General features: G+C 40.0%; 1 protein-coding gene across 2 annotated transcripts in view; it reads left to right on the forward strand.

Moving 5' to 3' along the window:
* Nucleotides 1–21567, forward strand: part of NXPH1 (neurexophilin 1) — a 178473-nt gene that overhangs the window by 7066 nt on the left and 149840 nt on the right. Inside the window, exons 2-3 of one of the 2 annotated variants that reach the window (XM_048075414.2) lie at nt 15048–15204; nt 15884–15966. The exons of the other annotated variant lie outside the window; for it this stretch is intronic. The gene's annotated coding sequence lies outside the window, so the exon portion shown is untranslated. The remainder of the gene's footprint in view (nt 1–15047; nt 15205–15883; nt 15967–21567) is intronic. 2 annotated transcript variants of the gene reach the window in all.

Genomic DNA, 21567 nt, shown 5'->3' on the forward strand with positions numbered 1-21567 from the left:
CACACTCAGCCATCACAAAAGAACTTAAGCATACAAATAATGAAAGAAATTGAAAATAAAGATTTGTAGATCTAAAAAAAAAAAAAGAAAACTATGAACAATTGAAAAAAATTCCACTGTTTAAAATATTAAAAAAAAATATTTTTAAAGGGTCATTGATACTGTGGTTAAGGTTCTCAGGACTTCTGGGCTCCTTGTCAGACCCTCTTTCCTGAACTATTTACTTTTATTTGGGGGTTGCCTATAAAATCTAGTTTTGAATACCTTCTTCTTCTATCCTTCCTCTATGTTGTTTCCATTCTCCATCCAGTTTTTAACTTGCTGCTTGAAGTTATTAGGAGTTAATAGCTAAGACAGTGAGTTCTATTATTTTTCTAGGGAGAAGCAATACAAGGACCTCAGGAATTATTTCTGACTGTCAGACATGGTCTGTTTTTTGCATAATTTATTCCATGTTGAAAACTGCAGTCATAAACACAGTTTATAAAATAATGGGAATTTGAAAGTCTACTGAAAAATATTCTCCAGGCCATCACACAAAACTAAAAATTCAAATATAAAGAGTTTCCAAAACTCTCCATAAATTGATGATTGATCCTAGAATAAATCCTAGGAATTTCTATTACCAGGCTCCCTTCAAGATCAGATACCACACCTGTTTACTAAAATATGTTCTAAGAATACATCATGACTTTGCATGTATTTCAAAACTTTAAGGAATAAAAATGCTTGAGCTGGAGAACTATTTTATATAATATATAAAATATTATATAATAGGATTACATCAGGCACTGAGTTTCTCTCAGTCCTAACAGTGTGTGACTTAGCTAAGTTACACTGTTCACAAAAGGTAATAATTTAATATATATCATCTACTTCACAATTTTTGGTCATTCAAGGTAAAACAAGTTCACAAAATGAGGAATGGCTTGGTTGGTTACTCAGATATTTCCTGAAGAGATTTCAAACCATATTCTGCTCTCATGTGACCCCTTGTGAACCTATTGATCTACATATAGCCTTCAGTGAGTCTCTGTGGACTGAGAACAAGTGGATCAACATGCAATTTATTTTGATTTGGATGACACTCTTTGCAGACTTAGCAAAATGAATTTTCTATGTATTTGACTTCGCCTAAGAACATGGAGATTTGGACACATAATGTGGATCAGCTAGTGCAAGGTAACAACATATATGTTGTTATGTAGTCATAGACCAGAGTTTTTTCATTTGGATACAATCACAGCTCTCATTGACATTACTAGGCATGACTATCACCGTTTCTTAAGGTAAATGAGTGATAGTTAAGTGATAGTAGGTATGAAGTAGGGGACACAATGGGTTTGCTACTATGGACAGTGACAGCAAATCCCAGCAGCCTCAAATTTCTGGAAAGCAGACTCGGAGTCTGAGGATCAAATGAATAGAACAGAGAATCAATGGCAGTGAGAAAAACAAGCAGAAAGGACCAGAAAAGCAGGAGACAGAGAAATAACTGTGGCATGACTGAAAGAAAGCCAAAGCAAAAAGCAGCAGCTTTTGGGACAGACTGATTGTTAAAAAGACAGATTTAGGATGCTGAAAGAAAAAAAAAAAAAGACATTCTATTGCTTGTTCCTGCTGCATCAGGGATTTATGCTTGTTCCTGGTAAAGAAAATGGGTTGTACCAGAGCAATCACAGACTCTGTCATCAATTTATCCCCCTAACGAAACAATTGAGAAAACCCCAGATATCTGGTTAACTATTTGGATAAAAAGAATAAGGATATAAAAGAGAGAACAATATTTCCAGCTGTGGAATTTGCTAGATAGGCAGTGAAGTGTACTGTTCAGCTGAGTTTTGCATAAGAAATACATTTATGTTGCATTTCTAATGCAAATTTCCTGTATTTTACATGGACAGAATGAGTCCTTGCTGACTTGATCTTCAGCTTTTCAAATCAATAGAAAGACTCTAATATATTTTCAATAGACTTTGGAGCAGGCCCTTCCTCCCATGCTCTCAAAATGACTTACAATCAATTTATGGCAAAAATCCACTTCAGAAAGCCTGAAAACTACAAATATGCAGTTTCATGGGGAAGCTAGCATCAGCTGTCTAAAAATAGACTCAATTTCAATATACTGATCCAGATGCCTGCCTGTGAAGAATTTACTCCCTGTGCATATGCTATCTCGCTTACAGTGGCTTGAACAAAAGAGGCAGAAGACTATGTTTAAGGAAGAGATGACAAGTGCCTCTTTCTATCAAATGTTCTCTACACCAAAATGGAAATACTCAAGGAGTTCATTTTGATGACAAGTTATTTCTTCCCCCCTCCCCACAAGTAACTTGTCAGGCTACTGATATCAGAAGTGTTATAGGGAAATGGATCAGCCACTTACTTTTGTACAGGTGGGTCTGTAAAGAACCTTTTTATGTAGCCTATATAGCCTGTTTTAATGCAGTGGCTTTTTTCTTCTTTTTCTTTTCTTTCTTTCTTTTTATCTTTTATTTTTTGTCTTTTTTTTTCACCCCTCTGGCTATAGCCGTGCCTTGGCTTTTGGGAGTATCTTTCAGCTCCTGGCTGTGGAGGCACTTGCCAGCAGTGTTCCGGCTACTCATTGAGCTAAAACTTGGGGGAAATACCTTTCTCTCTTTGTGCTTCAATGTCCAAACAAAAAATACACACATGCACTGGCTGGAATGTGGAGCACAATGTGCACCAACAGGTCTGCCAATCTGAATCATCAGGGGATGAAGAGAGTGGATATTTTACACAGTTCACATCCCCAATAATAAAGATACGGACTCAGAACACTAAACTGAGAAACAGAGCATATATGTTAAGCCCTCAGCAATCATGTGGGGGTATATAAAGAGGGGTGGGCCTGAAAGACTTGGTGAGCAGAGTGGTCTGACAGAAAAATATGGACTTGCAAATCGAAAAGGGCACAGAACATTTTGCAGTTCAAAAGTATGATAGAAAAAGACGATTAGGAAAGGAGATGATGTATTGCTCTGAGGGGCAGATGGGGGAGTAGAGGAAGAGCAATGGGCCATTCATAGTAGAAAACTACCTGGAGCAGTTTGTGAATAGAAGACGAGAAAATGGGTGAAGATGAAGGATTGGTGTTCTGATTTAGGAGCTAATTACTTCCTGATGTGCATTTGACTCCTTGCAATGTGAAATAAGGGAGTTTGGGGAGTCCTGATTGAGGTTGGAAGGGGTCACAGAAGTCTTATGTTCTAACAGTACTTTTCTTTGCTATGTCATTTAAAGTCCGTCATATTGAATCCATACTACGAACAGCCTGGTGGGACAGCCGGAAAATTGGTAGAGATATTGATTACAGAGTGCCTGGCAGATTTAACTATTCTGTATTTAACATTGTAATAACATTGCAATCAAATGCACAATGCTTTGCTAAGTTCCCAAGGATGAACAGGCAAAAGGACAAAAGTCTTGGTGCACAACTAAAAAGCCGTGTTGCTGGTCACGAAACAGAGCAATGCCAGGAATCCTAACATCCCCCAGAGCAAACAGAAAACCTCTGGGCAGAGACACCCCCCCTCCATGAATGTGAGAGAGAATGATGAATTTCATTATGAAATACCTGCCACAAGGACTTGGCACCAAGGAGACTTGGCCAGATCTGCTACTATCAGTCCTCTAGGAGGCAACTCAGGCCAGTAAGGAAGATGTCCAGAATGATGATGAGGGAGCTGTGAAGGTACCATATGCTCACCAGGGTACCCAACAGTGCAGCCAGTGAGAGAGATGTACTCTGGAAGCTGATGGAGAGATCAGTTTATTTCTTATGATAGGAAAATGCTTCTTCTGCCCCCCCGCCCTTTCTCTCATATAAACCCCAGATTTCTTAAAAGTCTCCCCCCTCTCACTGCCCCCTAAAAAAGCACATACATACCCAGGTGTTTGTATACCCCTGACAAAGTTGCCAGCGTCCTGCTGCTATAGACAGAGATTTCATTGAATCAGTGGAGAACAGAGCCAGCTCCTGGTGTGAATGCACCTGCTAGCAAGGGCTGCCTATGATGACATCCTTCCTTTTCTCTCCCTCTGACTCTGTTTTTAAAACACTCCCCACCATCTCCACCAACTGTTGATGAAGAATTTTCACTGTTTACATCCTCAGCCCTCCAGACTGTGGGAGAAGTGCATGGGGAGATTGCTCCCAGCTGACAGACTGGGGGCTCCCTGGCATTTCCAGACTTCCTGCTGTACAACTGGAACCTGCAAAGGGTAGAAAATGTTGCACTGAGCTGGGGTTTTAGTGGGATTACATCAAAGTGGCAGCTCAGTCTGTGAAAGGAGTAAAGACAGCTAGATTTAAAAAAAAAAAAAAAAGTATAGGAAATACCTATGCATTTGTACAAAGTGAAGCTTATTCTGAATATCCCTTCTTTTGTCAGCGTACAAGAATTGTGACAGTACTTTTTGAGTCAGCAAGAACATAAATCCTAGAAAAGAAATACATGAGAAAATGTGTTTTTTTTCTCCTTATTATTTTTACTCTTATTTTCACATCCCATTTCATCCCTAAATCTGTTGCTTCTAGGCAGTGAATCCTGGCATATGCTACCCCACAAGTGCATGCTTTGATGCTGATAGTTCAGGTCTGGACTTCTCTTTTGTTCCAGACCAGATGTTCTACTTCTCCCTGGTAATGGTTAACATGGCGCTACCTCATTATACACCTCTCTTTGGAAATTATGCCAGTGCTACTTCAGAATCATCCAAAAGCCATGCTGAATCAATGAGACAGCTGGCGCCCTCCCTGGGGATGGAGTACTTTACCTTTTGGATTCAGGCAGACACTGTGAACCGAGATCCAGGATGCTGTGAATGATTTTTCATAGACAGGTGAGAACAAAAGAGCTTTGAAAACCTAATTCAATAGAATCTGGGAACACGGGGGTCTATTGATTAAAAAAATAATAAAAAAATATGCACAGTCCAGTTGCATTTTCATCTTAATTGATTTTTGTAAGAGATGGAAGAGTGAATTCTGTCAAACAAAAGACTCCACAGAAATCTTTTCTTTACTTACCATTAAGTACATTTTTGCATACACAACAGCTGTGTTGTGTTTGCAAAAATCAAATAATTCCTGAATAAAGCTCACAAACAGTAAATTGATCTCTTTGATCTTGTCCATAACATATGCTAATCCTCAAATATCCAGGGAAGAAGGGGATGAGATAATGTGAACAAAATAAACACCTGGTTAATATAAAACATTTGTAGATTGATGTTTGAGGCCAGGCCATAGTTAGTATATTTACTTTTGGAAAGAAAAAAAAAAGAAGTTAAGACTTTACATGGAGAGTTTAAAAAGGAAGAATTTGGTTTTGTTCAGTGAAGTCTCATTAAGCTGCAAGTTGGGAAATTCTCCTGAAAATAAATGAGAATAGTCTGCACTTAATTTTCTCTCTACAGTGTGTATACTTACTTTCACAGGAGGTACTTGACAAAATCCATCATGAGTAAAGCATTTAGTTTCTGCAAACACTATGACTAGAATAGACTGGAGGATTCTCAAGATAATCCCCAGTGCTACTTATGAGACTTCCTGGCTGATTCACGTTAACAAGTTCCAACTGTCCTAAGGAGCACTCACTCTTCTGTACGTTGTACTACTTCCCTTACCTCCCACTCGGTATTTAATTTAGGATTGTAAGGTTAGGGACTGGTCTCTATTGCTTGAAAAGTCTCTCAATCACTTTGCATGCTGCCAGAAACAGTGACTAATAATAGCCATTATCCTTCCAAGACAGAAGATCCTCTAATATAACTAGATACGTTTCTGATGTCTCCCTCTGCCAGGGCTTCATGGAATAACATGTCCTCTCTTTACTAAGTCTGTTGAAATCAATGTTAACACCTGATTTTAAGCACACTCCCTTGTTTCACCTCAAGGGGTTAATTTTTCTTGGATGGCAAGTCTCCAGATCTACAAAACTCAATGAAGTAGGAATGGAAGTGTAAGGTACCAATGAAATCTGGGCTTCTGCCGTCGTTTTCATCAGGAAATGCACTGCCTGTGTGATTGCTGACAGAGATCTCTCTGTGTTTCCCTTCTTTTCTGACTTTGGTATTCAAAGCAAGCACCGGTTTTGCTGAATAGAAAGAAATACAGCTGAGTCACATGTCTTGAAAGTGGCTAGAGGAAAAGACCTGAAAATGCATTAATATGACAGCCTTCCTTCACAATAGTTTTTCTGCATCCTGTAGAGATCCTGCCTGGCAGAGAGAGCTATTTCCTTTAAAGAAAAGCACTGTAGTTGGTTTTTCTTCCCTGTCTGGATTATCTTTCAACTGCTTTTATTTTGCTTAATCAAAACCAACTCCTTCCGCTCAAAAATGATGAAGGAAATTTAAATCTCAAAAAATATGGTATTTGTTAATTGCATACAAAATTTATCAATTCCTTGCAAATATGCAGGTCATCTGTATCCCCATGGTGTTTTTTATCTCAATCCTCTTAAAAAAAAAAGGCTTAAACTTCACAACATTCCTATGAGGCAGGTAAATCTTTTCATAAAAGGATTATTTCACCCGTTACTGACATACAGGCACCTCCAGGGTGAAACACTGTGGTTGTTTAACTGCCTGTAGCCAAACAACAGAAGAAGTGAGGGGACAGGAAATGAAAACCATCCTATCCAATTTATTTTTAAGGAGCAAATAGATAGGCAGGATGTAAGGTTCACAGCTGGGATTTCACCCAGAGTAGAAGGAAATAATACACCTTACAGGAAAGCGGCATAGTATCGTCAGTGACTGCAAGTAGCAGACTCTTGGATTTACATGTTATCTGGAAGGCAGAATCCTCTGCAGCTCACTGCTCCTCACATCGTCCTGAGATATCAGCCTGAGAATTAGCATTGGAGGGGAAGATGCAAGCTACCAAATCACCATTTTTCCTCTTGGAGGAATCGAGTTATTCCTTAGGGGTTCACTATGCAAATACTGCCCAGGCACTGCTGATGAGTTATGACAGTATCACAATGCAAGGTAGGAGGATGCAGCAGATGTTTAAAAGTGCCGTCGCAGAAATATGCCAGAGGAAAGGTTATCTTCCAAAAATGTTTATTCCTTTTCCCTAGAGTCTCACAACCCATATCTGCCTGTTTATCCATGGTTCTCTAGTGATTAGGAATGTTTAGGTGTCCTGGGATTATTTGGACAACTCTCCCCATCTGGGAATGGGCTTTTGCACTCAAGGTACAAGGTGAGGATGGAGGAATGAGAAATAGCACGTTACAGCCCTGAAGAGTCCCAAAGGTGTTAAGCAAAAAGTAAACTAATGACAGCGGGGACAATAATGTATGGTTTGGTCACATTTGATTGAAAAGGAAGAAATTGGAAGGAAGGAAGATGAAGACAAAGATTAAGCACTTGCTGCATTCATGCTGCACTTGTCTTTTTTGAGAGCTGTCGTGGAGGTGCGGCTGCAGAGCAATTACTCAGTGCTGCTACAGAGAGAAGCAGCTGTGCAAACAGCTGCCTGTGAGCAAAGCCTCGCAGACCAAGAGGGCCTGCCTGGTGGCATTGGGTGGGGCACGGCAGGGGAGCAGAAACAAGGGATATTCTGCCCCAATTACAGCCAGAGGTGTTTGGTTTCAAGAAATCAGGATTTCAGTCAAGATGCAATTTTGTGGGGGAGAAATGAGGAGGCAGGATATTTTATTCTTATTTGCATGCTTATATACTTCTGCTGGAAGTGTCTGTGGCTTCCTTAGCTTTGAAAACATAATTTGTTAATAAGCAGTTAAAGCAGTGCTTTGGACACGTGAAAAGGATGAAATGCCTTTATGGAAACTCTGCTTTGTATATTTTCTTTGTGGATAAGTTTGAAAGGAAACCAAGTGTCTTTTTCTGTAGATGATTCCTCAGGTGCCACGACAGCTATGTTCCGAGCTTGAACTACCTCTTTTTCTGCAGACCTCTTCCATAAATCATGCATTTATTTCTGACTTCCCTGAGTAAACCCAGGCAATCTGCGTGGCTGTTTATGGGTGGCCCTTGAGCCTCCCACACCAGGTTACAGCTATTTGCAAGCCTCCCCACGACGTGAGTTTCTTAGGTCAGGAAATCTGCTGGGCTGTGGGGGGCTGTGATGAGAATGTGTGTGTTGTATCACACATAACGCTTCTGTGCATCCCCAGCAGGAAGAAATGTTTTTTAAACAGAATATTCTGCCTCGCTTTGTATGGCTAGGGTACAAAAACTGTGAAATGTTTTGCACTTTAAAGAGAACAACAGCACCGATAACTGCGGAAATTTCAAATAGGTATTGATTTCTGAGTTGCATAGAGAAGAACCAGTGTTATTTATTTCCTGAACAAAAGAAGTGGAAACTGAAATACCCATTGGACAATAAAAATAAAGATCCCTGAGATCCTAGGCACTAAAACATTGACTGAGGTGATCTCTATGCTGAGGAGGAACATTCAGCTTGAAGCCTTCAGCTTGCCTACAAAGTGAGATGCAGAAGGAGATGTGCCAGGAGAAGGGGAAGAAAATGAATGGTCCTGATAATCTCCACATGCTAAGGAACAGAGATGTAGCCTTGAAGCAGAGAGCAGGATGCCATGTTTAAGACGGTGGAGAGTCCAAGATGTATGGTTTTCACAGGACTGCCTCAAGGTGAAAGCTAAAGGTGTTGAAAATGATGTGTGCTATCCATAATTCAGTTTCAATATTATATACTGGAACTTGCTGAGGATGTAATAACCATGGAAATGTCTCCAGCAACTGTCAGTGTAAAATAAAATAACTTAGCCATCTTTCCTTCTATCTCATAAATGCCAAGGTCTATTACAGCATTCTCTAATTGATAGAATTCTTGTTTTGAGCCGGTGATCTGGTGCTCAGAGGGGATGCTTGAAATCCAGCAGCTGAGGTAGTGAGAAAAAGAGCCAGTTTGCATGAGAAACCTAAAATGATTTTGATGGAGTTTTGCAGAATATACCAAGCTGGTATCTATTACAGATGCATCAAGTGGTGCCCGAACCCAGTGTGAATCAAATCATCAGTTTCTTTGACGTATAGTCCCATCTCTTTCTCTTCTTCCCTACTACGTGAGCTACTTTATCTTCTTCTCTGTCTGGTACTTTGTTTGCCTTCTCTTTAGAGAGAAAAAGAGAAGAAAATAGTCTGAGGACTCATTACTTTATCCCCAAGGCAACATTGGAATGAAGACAAGGGACATCATTGTTGAAAGACAGTAAAATGATGGGATGTAATGAGAAATACACTTAGGGAATGCCAGCTAATGCTTATAGCCCTCTCAAGATAGCTGTAGCACAGAGCATCTTGAATTTGTCACAACCAATCATCCTGAAATCATTATGATACTTAACAAACCAAGAGTTTACAGTAATGCATATTTTATTATGTGTTCTATGAAGAATACAGAAAGAAGAACTGCAAAGGCAAAAGAAATTTCTAATTAAGATCAACAAAAAAATCAGAAAGTTAAAATAGGATTGAGGATAATCTGAAATTTCGCTTTATACAGGTGTCACTTGCAATAAATAGAACTAAACAGGTCTTTTAAAGCATATTGACCAAACATTAACTTCTTTAAGAGTTTTATAGATTGACACTTGGTTGTTCCCAGGTAATCACACACATACTCAGGGAATCCAAACAGGTGCTGTCATCAGAAGGTATAACGTGGAAGGATGTTGTTATGTGGTAGCTTGGACCTGAAGGGAAAAGGCTCAGCAGAGGTACCCCCAGAGTCAGGCAAGAGGCTGTGGTCAGGTTTGCTGCCCTCCACTCCCATCACAGCTGGAGTAGCTCTGGGGCTGTATGCCTCCAGGGAGAACTCGGGATGCGTGCTACACCACACCGTCCAGTGGTTGACTTCCCTGGCATGCCGACAGGATCTGGCACTGTGGGTTGGAGGGACAGCCCTATGGCATCCCTAGGAAAACCCTGATGCTGTCTGCCATGAGGATGCAGAGGCCAGGGAGGCAGAATGCTTTCACTTGTGGTTCTGGTGGCCTGTAGAAGAAATGTGGATTGACCAGCTCAACTTGTCCCATCTGTGGCCAGTGATCCAGGAGGTTCCTTTCAGTACTTTCTACATAACTTCCGAACACTGAGAAACTGCTGAAGGTGTTAGATTGTATGTGGTCAGGACAGAACACCCTAGAGCCGTGCAAAGATAAACAAGGAGTATTTCAGATCATTTCTGAGTTGGAAACACCATGGGAAGCTAAGTCAGAGGTGAAAAGAAAAGCACACAGGTTTCAGTCCTACAGAGGACAGAGAGGGTCTCAGGATGTCACCGCCCTTTCAGTACAGCACAGAAATAACTAGCTGACACTAGTAATACATTTTATATAAGGCACAAATACTAGTGACATTTCTGTATTTTTTTTCCTATTAATATTCAGAGCCACACTACCCAGCAGCTGCAGCTTCCAGAGAGTCCAGCTGAGGCTCAGCACTGTGAACTAATCTCACTGTACCTTCAGGCATCGTTTGAGCTAGCATCTCTCACTCTTTTAGCTTTGCTGAGACGAAAATCTGTCTTCGAAGTCTGGCTCCTCTGTTTTATGTGGGCAGAAACATGCAGGCAAACTTAGACTCATGAAGAGCTACATGAGTAAGTGACAGGATCTGCACACATGGAAGCACCTGCTGTTCTGGCAGCCCCTCCTGCGGGATGAAAAAGGAGAGGAGGTGGTTTCAGTCCGCCTTTGAGGCTCTGTGGTAGGGCCAGGGGGAGGCAAGGGAAGAGGGCAATCTGCAGGCTGCCCTGGGTGGTCTGTGTATCCTCTCCTGCAGTCAACATTTTGCCTGCTGACACTTCCTCTCTCTTGCCACTTCCCCACTCATCTGCTCAGACAGTTATTTGATTGATCTCACCTACCAGTGCCTCACATTTTTACCAGCAATCTTTCTAAGAGGCAAGACTGCCATTTGCACAACTCTCCAAAGACATTTACAATTTTTTTTCTCTTACTATTTACTATTCCTTTTTGCTGTCTTACATTCTTACACTTATTGCTTGCTACTCTTGCTCTTCACTTTGACTACGACTGAACTCTATTTAGGGACATGGTTTATTTTATTTAGGGACATGGTTTAGTGGGTGATATTGGCGGTGGGGGTACAGTTGGACGAGATGATCTTGGAGGTCTTTTCCAACCTTAATGATTCTATGATTCTTCTATGATTCTTCAAAGCAGACACCTCAATAGCAGCCCCTGTGACAAGATATTGCACTACATCTGAACCCATGCAGACACTTGCACCTCCCTGAGATTTTCTTCAGCAGTTTGGCACACCTTCTTTCCATGGTTTTGCATAATGACCGGCTCCAAGCCAACATCTCTCTTCACCACCGGCATCATCGGAGACATACTGCACACCCACCCACACCTTTTGCCAAGCCTCTCACAGGTTGCCCTACTGGTAACGGTGGATCAAATAACTTGTTTTCTTGGGAACAGTGAACACAGTCTTGCCCTGTGATTTCTTGCAGCTCTTTCTTCATGGCTGCCTTTGCAGTGTGCTCTGATGAACAAATAACTTTTTATAAGGGCATACAGTAGCAGACACTTTCCTATCACTCACTAGTTCTTTAAACAGTTTGGCAGCAATTCCGTACCTGCTCTCGTCTTTTCATTCACTTTTAAAAACCTGTTTCTCCTTGAGTAATGTCACTTTCATACAGTCTTTTGCTAACAGCTTGACTAGCATCATCTGATACATAAGAGTACAGTATTTCCATTTTCAAGAACCCGCTGCTGTACATAATAGGAATCCTTTCATCACACCGTATTCTTTTTCATCTTTGTCAGTCACTGATTCCAGTCCAACGACCTTTTCACTTCCCTTTACAATGAGCCTGTTTACAATTATAAATAATTTTTTGCTTTCATCTCACTTGCTTCTTCCATTTCCAGTCTCTTCCTTTGCAAGGGCTGTGTCCCGTCACATCTCATCGCTGTTACCTCTTCATTTGGAAAAGGTCTCATATCTCATTTTTCTTTTTCTTTCACCCCTAGGCAGCAGTATGGCAGCAGGATCACTGGGAAATTCAGAATGTTGGATCTCCTCCTCCCAGTAGAAGAAAACACAAAGTTAGGGCAAGAGAAGCTCAAAGTTATGCTACTGCTGCAGATTATTGTTACAGTATTTGATCCAGTGAGAATCTTTCAAATTCTTTTGCAATGCCCTCTCAAAAATGCAAGTTCAATTTTATGTGAGTGCTAAATGCAGCTGTGACTTCTCACTTCTTTCAGTCATAAGCTGTACGTGACACATTCTTGGGTGGCAAAAAGGAGATTTCTGACTGAAGATCAGCTCAGCATGTTGTTCCTGTAATTAACACAGAGGAAAACTCAAATCTTGGTTCAGAAATGCTTGAATGCCTTGAAACATAGGGATGTTCTGACAGCTGGGTATCCAGTGGGAATTTTGGTTAAGAAATTAATACAAATGGAGTCATTTTTCTTCAGGCCTTTTGCTAATGAGGACAATGGATGAGTGAAGTGGGCATAACTCCACCAAATGGTACACTGGTCTTTTATTTCTGGGTTTGCTCATAGGCAGCAGTTAAAACTGGAGGGAACGTTGCCAGCAGAGCTACACAGTGAGTATTAATCTATTAATCTATTATTCCTCTGCTGAAAGAGGCCAAATGCTACAAAAATTTGAATGAGTGCTCCACTGCTCTGCTCTTTACCATATTCAGACTGTTTTTCATCCATTCATTTTGATGCCTACCAGGGCAGCTCAGTTTAAGCAAGTAATGAATGGCCAAAGACAGAAATCCAGAAATCAGGGACGTCTAGGGCATGGTGTGCTGTGCAGCCAAAAGAAGCATCTAGAGTAGGTGTATGGCCACAGTCCTCAGCCATGAAATCTTTATGCTAAACAGTGAAAGAAAAATTGTTTTGCCTGGAATTAAAATGGCAAAGGTATCCCCGATGTCTTTGTGCATTGTATTATTCGTTTATTTTTAACCAGGTGGCTGAGGTGAGCCTCTTGGAGGAATAGATCCCTGCCCCAGGGAGCTTGTAAAAAGGGCTTATTTACATCAAGCAGCATGTGAACAATTCACTGCTGGAAGCACCTCAGCTGTGTTTGGAAATAACTGCTGCTCTCTGACAGTAAATGCTACTGGTTCATTCCCTATATACATACAATGGTATTATGTAGATGGCCTACATATTTTGTATTTGTATTATGTAGATGTAGTTTGACCTTCAAGGGTGATTTCAGTCTTGTATCCCAGGACATTATTTTTTTTTTTTTTTTTAGAAAATAGCTTCTGATTTTGAACATTAAGGAATTTGAACTTTAAGGTTAACATTTTAGTGAGTGTATAATGTATCTGAAAGCAACATCAGGCAAAGGGCTGCCTCGATACCATCATTTAAAATCCACAATTAATGATTCCAGCAGGTTAGAGGACACAAGAAATGGTTTTCATTCTCTCTAACTTTGGTTGCCTGAAATATAGAATTTAATCTATGTTAGCCCCCCTTCTGCAGCCAGTGGAGAGAGATGGCATCTTCAAAGCGCAATATGGTCTCACTAAAGCAGGTACCTAATTGGTGCCAGGAATCTAAATCAAATGTCAAAATGCTCTAAAGCTTCATGTCTGAGTTAGGCAAGACGAATTGCCCTATGGAGTTTCCTGCCCTAGCCCTCTGTGAAAACTAGACAGCTAGCTAAGTCTACAGGCCAAATTTTTTGATGGTTACACGTAGATGTGATGAATCCCACATCAGAAATGATAGCTATGGAAACTGCCCAAATTAGATCCCTTTTGCATATTTGGCTCTCCATACAGTTAGCAATATTTAAGAAAGAGGGATCAGCTGAACAGTCCCTCAGAGAGTAAAGGCTCCTGGTTCATGCCCAAAGAGCACAAGGGGATGTGAAGAATATGAAGCATTTTGCTTTGCATCACAAACCCAGCAAAACCTTTGGAAATTAGATCCATAGCAGCATCTATTGACAGAATGATGTACCAGGTTAGTTGCTTTCAACAAGTACAGTGCACAGCCTAACCTTGAGGCTGGAGCTCATCATAGCTTTATGTGGAATAACTAGAGATTTTTTTTTTTCCCCGAAGGTTACAATATGTTCAATCCCTTACATTCTCCAATTTACTGTTCCCTTGTATAACCAAACTCTGCTTCAGCTATTACTGTGAGAATGAATTGTTCAATAGTTGTGAATCTCTGAACATGCTGAATATTAAGATGCATTAACACCTCACACAGCTGACAGTGAAGTACTGTGCACTATATAACTGTGTATTTAAGGCCTGTTAAAATATTGCCATATAGGTATCACACACATAAATATGCTTACAGCTCTGTCAATTACGGCTGCAGCTACATCCTGAAGGCTACATTTTCAGCAAATTACTTTTGCAAACGATTCCATGTTTTCCATAAATAAGCAAATACATAAAACCCAGATGATATTATAGTTTATCTAAAATGTAGGTACAATTTTGTTCATAGCACATATGCCAAGTCAGTAGGTTTGTAGAAGGATTCGTAGCCTTTCTTTTGTGAGAAGACACCAGAGACAATGTGGGATATGGAAGATTACCTTTTGGGTTTAGAAATGCCTTTGCAGTGTCATGAAGAGATGAAAGTATTCACTGCAGAAATTACAACAGCTGGATCGAGTAAATAGTGTGAAATCAATATTGGTTGGGAATATTATGTTTTACAGCACCTCAGGAAAACATGATGTCATTTGTCCACATGTGAACTGTTTCATAGTCTTAAACTGGGAAGACTTATGCAGCCACATGGTTTCAGTTATCAATCATATAACATAGCTCTACATGCCTATACCTGCCAGACACAGCTGGGTGCATGCCTGGAGGAATACAAACTGTGATCCTGAAAACATTTTAAACATGTGCATAATTTAAAGAGTACTAACAGCACCATTGATACATGGTAATGCTGAAGTTAGCAGAGTTAAAACAGATGCTTAAAAGCTCTAGATTAAACAGAGATCTAAAAGCTTTTTCTCTTCATTCATAGAAGAATGACATGTTCTGAGTGAATCTGCAGAAACATCCCACTAGTGACTGTCCACCAGCATTGCCTGCAGGGTCCCAAGGAACCCCATAGGGACAGCAAGCAACTTTCAGCTACAAATCTTCAAATCTGAAGTGCTACTACCAGCCTGTCTTCTCAGGTAGATAATCACCAATTTTAAAACAAATTATATTATTCTCCCACTCCTAAATCAATGTACCGATGTGGTTTAGATTCTGGGGAGCTGTGCTGTCTGTCACTTGTGTGCATTATTGAAGTCTAAACACTGCACTCAAAATTATAACACGATTAAACTTTGAATACAGTACTAAAATGGCTAGTAAGTTCTTTTTTTGTTTGTTTTTTTAAAAAAGCTGTTTTATTTTCATAGTGCTCTCCACTGCCCACATATTTCTTCTTTTTTTCCTTTGCAACAGTGGCTTTTGGGATGAGGCCTGAATCCTGCTCTAGTGGATCTTCTCTTATACACTTTGCATTAGCAATTTCTTGCTTCACTGCTCCTCCACTATGAGACAAGCTTTAAGATTTAGTGATCGTATAGCAGAGTTGAATAACAGCACTTCCATTTCCTTTACAAAAATTGGCACCTCTTTTGCCTTCTGAGAGTCCTACTCACTCAGATGCACCTAAACATAAATTGCAATACAGAAAGGAAAACGTAACATCAGACTTTTCAAAAACAGCATCTAGGCATCTAGGCATCTGTATTTTTAGGAATAGAAGAATTAAAAAAATGATGCATTTTCATTCAAAAGAGATTATTTTTTCACCCACAGTAGTTCAGCAAAAATTATTATTATTACTTTTTTTTTGGGTAGGCATCTGCTTTTTGCAGTTCTGTTTTACTTTGGGAGGGATGGAGGAGAAGATGGAACCCTTCAATCTCCTGTGTTCTCTTCTGGTAAGTCACTGCAGTTTTATCTTTTCTCCTTTTATTTTAGTTTTTAAGTGTGGCTTTTTATGGCCCTTGGAGACTGCTTGTTCAGCAGATCCTTTCTGAGCCAGGTAGCTGCTGTTGGAGGCTTGTCCTGCCAAGGACCGGACCCTGTGATTCAAATGGTTTCTTCTAGTCGTATTTTGTGCATCTGTGTTCCCGTGGTTTAAAGGTGGCTAGATAGATAAAAACTCTGGTTAGACCAAAAGTCTGCCTCTGACAGGTAATATGGAAGTGTATAAGAACAAAAATTCCCAGCTTCAGGTAACCAGCAATTTAAACATTGACAGACCTAGAGAGAGCAACTGGACTATTGTCACCCTTTAATAGCATCTACTGGCTCTATCTTCCATGAAGTTGTCTTTTTCCATCCTTTCAGATGTACAACCTGCACATCCTTCAGTCTCAAGCTCCAGAATTCACTTACATCTTGACCTTCACTTTCCTTTAAAAGTACTACTTTCTCAGTTCACTGGGTAGGCATTCTTGTATTGAGAGAAACAGTGAAAAATCATTGCCTGCTTACCTTCTCCAGATCGTTTTCTTTCTTTGCCATTGGTTTTGCTAGCAGAGGAGCCTGGTTTGTAGAGGCTCTCCTTATGTGGGAACTGCAGCACAGTGGTGATTGCTCTTATCTTTCTCTGCAGCCTTCCTACTTCTGTCAAAGTCATTTGCAGATACAGTGATCAGACCTGTGCACAGTCAACAACAGGGACATAGTAACAATTTGTGAATGGTGTACTCATGTTTTCTGACTTGTTTGCCCTTTATCTTCAAAAAATGTTAAAGATCAATTTGTCTGTACAATTTCCACTGACTGTCAATCTGATAGTTTCAGAGAACTTTCCACATACCTCTTTCCTGAGTGCAAATAGCTAGTTTAGAGTACATGTTTAAATAAGTTTCTACCTTTCTGACCTTGAATTTCACATTAAATTTATTATCATTTTGCATGCCAGCCACTTTGTAAATGAAATATTTCTTCACTGCCGTCTTCACTTTTTTTCCTATCTGTACAATCAGTAAATTTTGGAACATCGCTATCATGATCCTTTGAGATCATTGCAAATCCATTGAACACCAAAAATGTCCACAAAGATCCCTATGAGACCCATGGCTAAATTCCCCCATTGGAAAAAAAATGAATTTGTAACAGGACTTTCAAGCTCGCTCAAAGAAAGCTTACTGCTTTTAAAGACCTAACTGAGAGAGTTTGGCAAAAGTTTTTAAGAAATCCACTTACTCCTCATGATCTGCAGTATCCTCGTTTACATGTTAATCAATTCTTCAAAGAAAGGTAATAGATATATGAAGCATGACGTCCCTCCACAGAAGTCACATGGGCCCAACTCCAACATAATGTATTTATTCTTGGGTCTATTAATTCTGTTCTTCAATATCATTTCCACCAATTTCCCCAAGATGGAATTCAGATTTCCTAGTTTCAGGTCAACAACTCTGTAAAAAAATTGGCATCACCCTTAACATCTCCAGCAGTGAGGCTGGTACACGTAAGTTACAAAACGGAGTTGGTTGCTCAGCAGTTTCATACATGAATTCCTTTAGGACTCTTGAGTGAACATTATTTAGTCCTGGAACCTGATTTGTCACAACTTATTATATCATTTGTTCTGAAGTCTTTTCCTCTAACATTTCAGTCTGGGACAGATTATCACATTCTTCCCCCATATAAAATACTGTGCTTCCTGAGCCTCCCTCAGATCCTCCACCCTGAACACTAGTGGAAAAATTCATTAAACATTTTCAGCCTTATCTTCCATAAGCACTCCTTTTACATCTTGATCATGTATCTGCCTGACTAACTAGCTGGCAAGCTTCCTACCTCTGAGGTGTTTAAAAAGATTTTTCTATGAAACAGTTTTACGCCTTCAGCAAATTGCTTCTAAAAATATTTTGGGCTTCCTTGTAGTTTTTTTTTTGTCCGTTTAACTTCCCAGGTTTATGATTTTTTTTTCTCACTTGGATTAAACTTCTTGTTTGTTTTTTTACTTTCATAAGCTTTCTTCACCCTGTTGTTTACTATAACTAATGTGTTATTTTTTTTCCTTTAAAAGTGGTTTTTTTTTTGATAGTTATTACTGGCTTAGTAAGAGCCTCTAATATGACATTTTAAAACAATTTCCACACCATACAAAAATGTTTACCCTTTTGCCTGTCACATTTATTTTCCTCATCCCCAGCTTTCTCTGTTTTAAGTTGTTCACTTTCTTCAAGTCAAATACAATTCATGTTAATTTTTTGAACTCTTTTGCTCCTATGGGCATAGTCACTGTGCATGTAATATAAGAATATATTACAGCCTTTTTGCAGGTCTCTTTGAAGCAGGACACTTCTTAGAGCTGCTGAGTCAATACTGTCTTTTGGTATGTAATCAAAATGGGCCATGTCTACATTTTTTTCTAAAACAATCCTGAGGATAGGACAGAGCAGGCACCTCTGACACTGTTCTGTACAACAGCTGTCCCCTGGGACCTTTGAGTACCTCTAGCAAAGTCCTAATAATGCTTATCAGCTATCTGGCCATGCTTTATCGCACGCATATGATCCCATCCTTCCACTCTACTGAAAAAGTCTGCTTGATTTAAACACCAGTATCTTGGAGCAGAAGGAGGGAATGTCAAATGAATGGAAATTTAGGAGCTGAAGTCCTTCCCCAGTGTATTCAGATCAATGAGGAGAGAGAAGTCATTCATTCCCTACAAATCCTTACAAACAAGGAATCCTTGTATGTTATTTCCTTAACTCCCTAACTGTGGGCTCTGGGCAAAGAATAGACCTTCCCAGTTAGTTCCCGAGAGCACTGTACTTTCACGTGTTTTGTTTATCAATACCCTCCCAAAGCTTCAGGTGCTCCAGCTCCCACCCTATCTAAAGGTACTTTGAAAGTGGGCACTGAGCTGACAGTTCTGAGCTGTGCCTCAAGTCAAGAATGGGGTACCTGCTGTCTGTGAATGGACTGGGAAATACAGCTACTCTGGATGTTTGATTAATCTTGGCATGTCATCATGGAGACGAGGCAGTGCTGCCTCTAGGGGTTGTCACTCATAAAATCCTTTCTTAATGAGAATTTATGAGTCCTCTGAGGGACAGAGGGAAGAGAGCTTCCCTTCAGATATCATGGCAGTAGACACCCCATGAAGGTGTCTTGACAGAGCTGTGGATTCTGTGAAGAGGAATGCCGTTTGGCTTGCTTAAAAAGAAAGAGAGCTATAACATTACAGAGGATTGGAAAGAGCAGGTGCTTTTTCACAAGTGTTGCTTTTTCTTGAGTTTTATTTAAAAAGTTCTGCATAATTTTCTGAATGAACCAATGACGTGGTTCTCATTTGGCTTTGCTTTCCTTCTGATGTAGATCTTGTCTGTTCCAGAGAGTTTCAGAAATTTACCCTTTTGTCTTTGCTCAACCATTCTTTCAGGTGTATATTTTCTCTGTTTATGAGCAAGGTTCTGGGGGTATTTCAGACTACTATTTAGCCCCCTGCCTAAAAGATCATGTTTTGTCTTTTCTGCTTCTCCCCTTGATATTGATATTATTATGGTCCACAGCTACCAGATCCTTTTTGGTATTGTGTAAGAAACTGACTAGATGCCTTCAGAGGTCCATCCCTGTTACATATGGCAGGCAAATCATTGTACTGTTTTCTGTGGCATCAGAAACTGGATTATCTGTGTGCCTGACAACTGAATCTCTGTAAGGTAACTTCTTAACAGTGTAAGCTAGATTTCTTGTCCTCAGACTGATATCTTTAGTTCAAGAGAATATATAGATATTGTATGGTTCAGGGAACACATTTGCTGGAGATGTTCAGTCCTCTTCAGATGGATGCTGCCCTTACACAAAACTTGCTTTGTCTTCAGTAGCACAAGTGCTGTTTTCCCCCAGCTAACACTGTGCTATGTTGTCTCTGTGAGCACTCGGAGTTTTCTGTCTCCCCAGGTTCCTTCTGTTTGTCAAATTTACCAGGGCCAGGAGCTGGGTTGCTATGAGTGCACCCCATTTGCTTAGAGGGCAGATAATTGTGCAGACGATACCTGCACATTAAGTGAATCAAGTAGCTTCCACTCTTTTTGGCCTCATTAGACTGTTTGCTTCAAGCTTCTACAAAGGAGATAGTTAATTAAGGGTAATTAATCTATCTTTGCAGTGCCCAGCACTCAAATGGGAAACAAACAGGTACCTATTTATCATTTTCTCTGACCAGCTTTATACTTGATCCAGTTAAAGATTGTTCATTAAATCTGTGGATGTAATTCAAAGTCAGAGTTTAAACTACCAAGCTCCAGGATTTACTAAATTTTAGTCAACAAGGGCTTATACTGAACAAGTTCTAAAACTGAGATCCTTACATCTGTTTTATCTCAGTGCACTCTGCCATGCTGGCAATGTTTCAAAATTTCATCGAGCTTAAAACATAATTAACTATATAATTTCCTCCTCCACACACACACACTTAACTTGAAATGTAATTCCCCTTAAGACTAGGGACATATAAATTCTAGAATTCTGATCTCTAGAACCCAAATTTACTATTTCTGTGTTTGAACTAATCAGCTTGGAAATGCAGATTTTATTCTAAACAGTCTGTTGTTATTGCAGAGTAATTTCAGACTGTATATCTGAATCTGGAGATACCCAAACTTGGTAAAATACTGCATCCAAGTTCTGATGTGCACATAGATGCCTACTTAGTTAGCATGCGTTTGGCTAGAAAGAGTCTAGACATTCATACTGAGACTGTCCTCCACATCTGTGAGACAAAATGAGATCTACAAGGCTGGATTTACCTGGGGAGCTGGAGTGATCATGGCCACCTTGCTCTAACATTGCTGTTTAAATCAGGCCTCTGTCAGCATCTGATAGTCTCCTTAAATCTATGTGTGGATATAAAACCATGGACACATCTTATATCCTCAAGAGGAAGATGAATCTTCCTGAAATGTGCTTCTTACAATTATGTTTTATGATCCTATTATCTTATGAGTGGTACAGTACATAAGCTCAGCACCTTTGAAAATGGCATAATATATACTATCGACAGATGACACGAAACAACAGATTTGTCAGCACAGATTTGTAAGGAGTGTGGGCTGAAATGTAAAAGATGGCTCTGTCAGTAGGCTAAATGGTTCATTCTCCAAAACAGGAATCCCAATTTAAGAGCTGTTATATAATGGTTGACTGGCACTGGAAGATCATTTGAGACATAATTATCCAGGAATGATTTTGATCTTAGTAGTCAATTCAACTTTAGCAACCTAGAGATTATTTTCATACAATTGCCTTCCATGAGTTGTATGGATTTTTTGAAAACAAGCAACTGGATTCCCCTTGGTTTAATTTTTGATGTCCTCTAAATGTCTTTGCCAGGTCTCCAAGTCTTGTACAGCTGAAAATGGCAGTTTCTCTAGGATGTGGGGTGAGGTAGCGTGGGAACTGTACTCTCCTACCCATGAAACGCAGTTCACAGCTGAGCGTGAGCCAGCCGGCAGCTAAGGCTGTTGTCACTGCTGTTGCTGCTGTCTTGTACACCTTTCCTTCTCGAAGGT

This window comes from Anser cygnoides, chromosome 2 (genome assembly GCF_040182565.1).
Source record: "Anser cygnoides isolate HZ-2024a breed goose chromosome 2, Taihu_goose_T2T_genome, whole genome shotgun sequence".
NCBI lineage: Eukaryota > Metazoa > Chordata > Aves > Anseriformes > Anatidae > Anser > Anser cygnoides.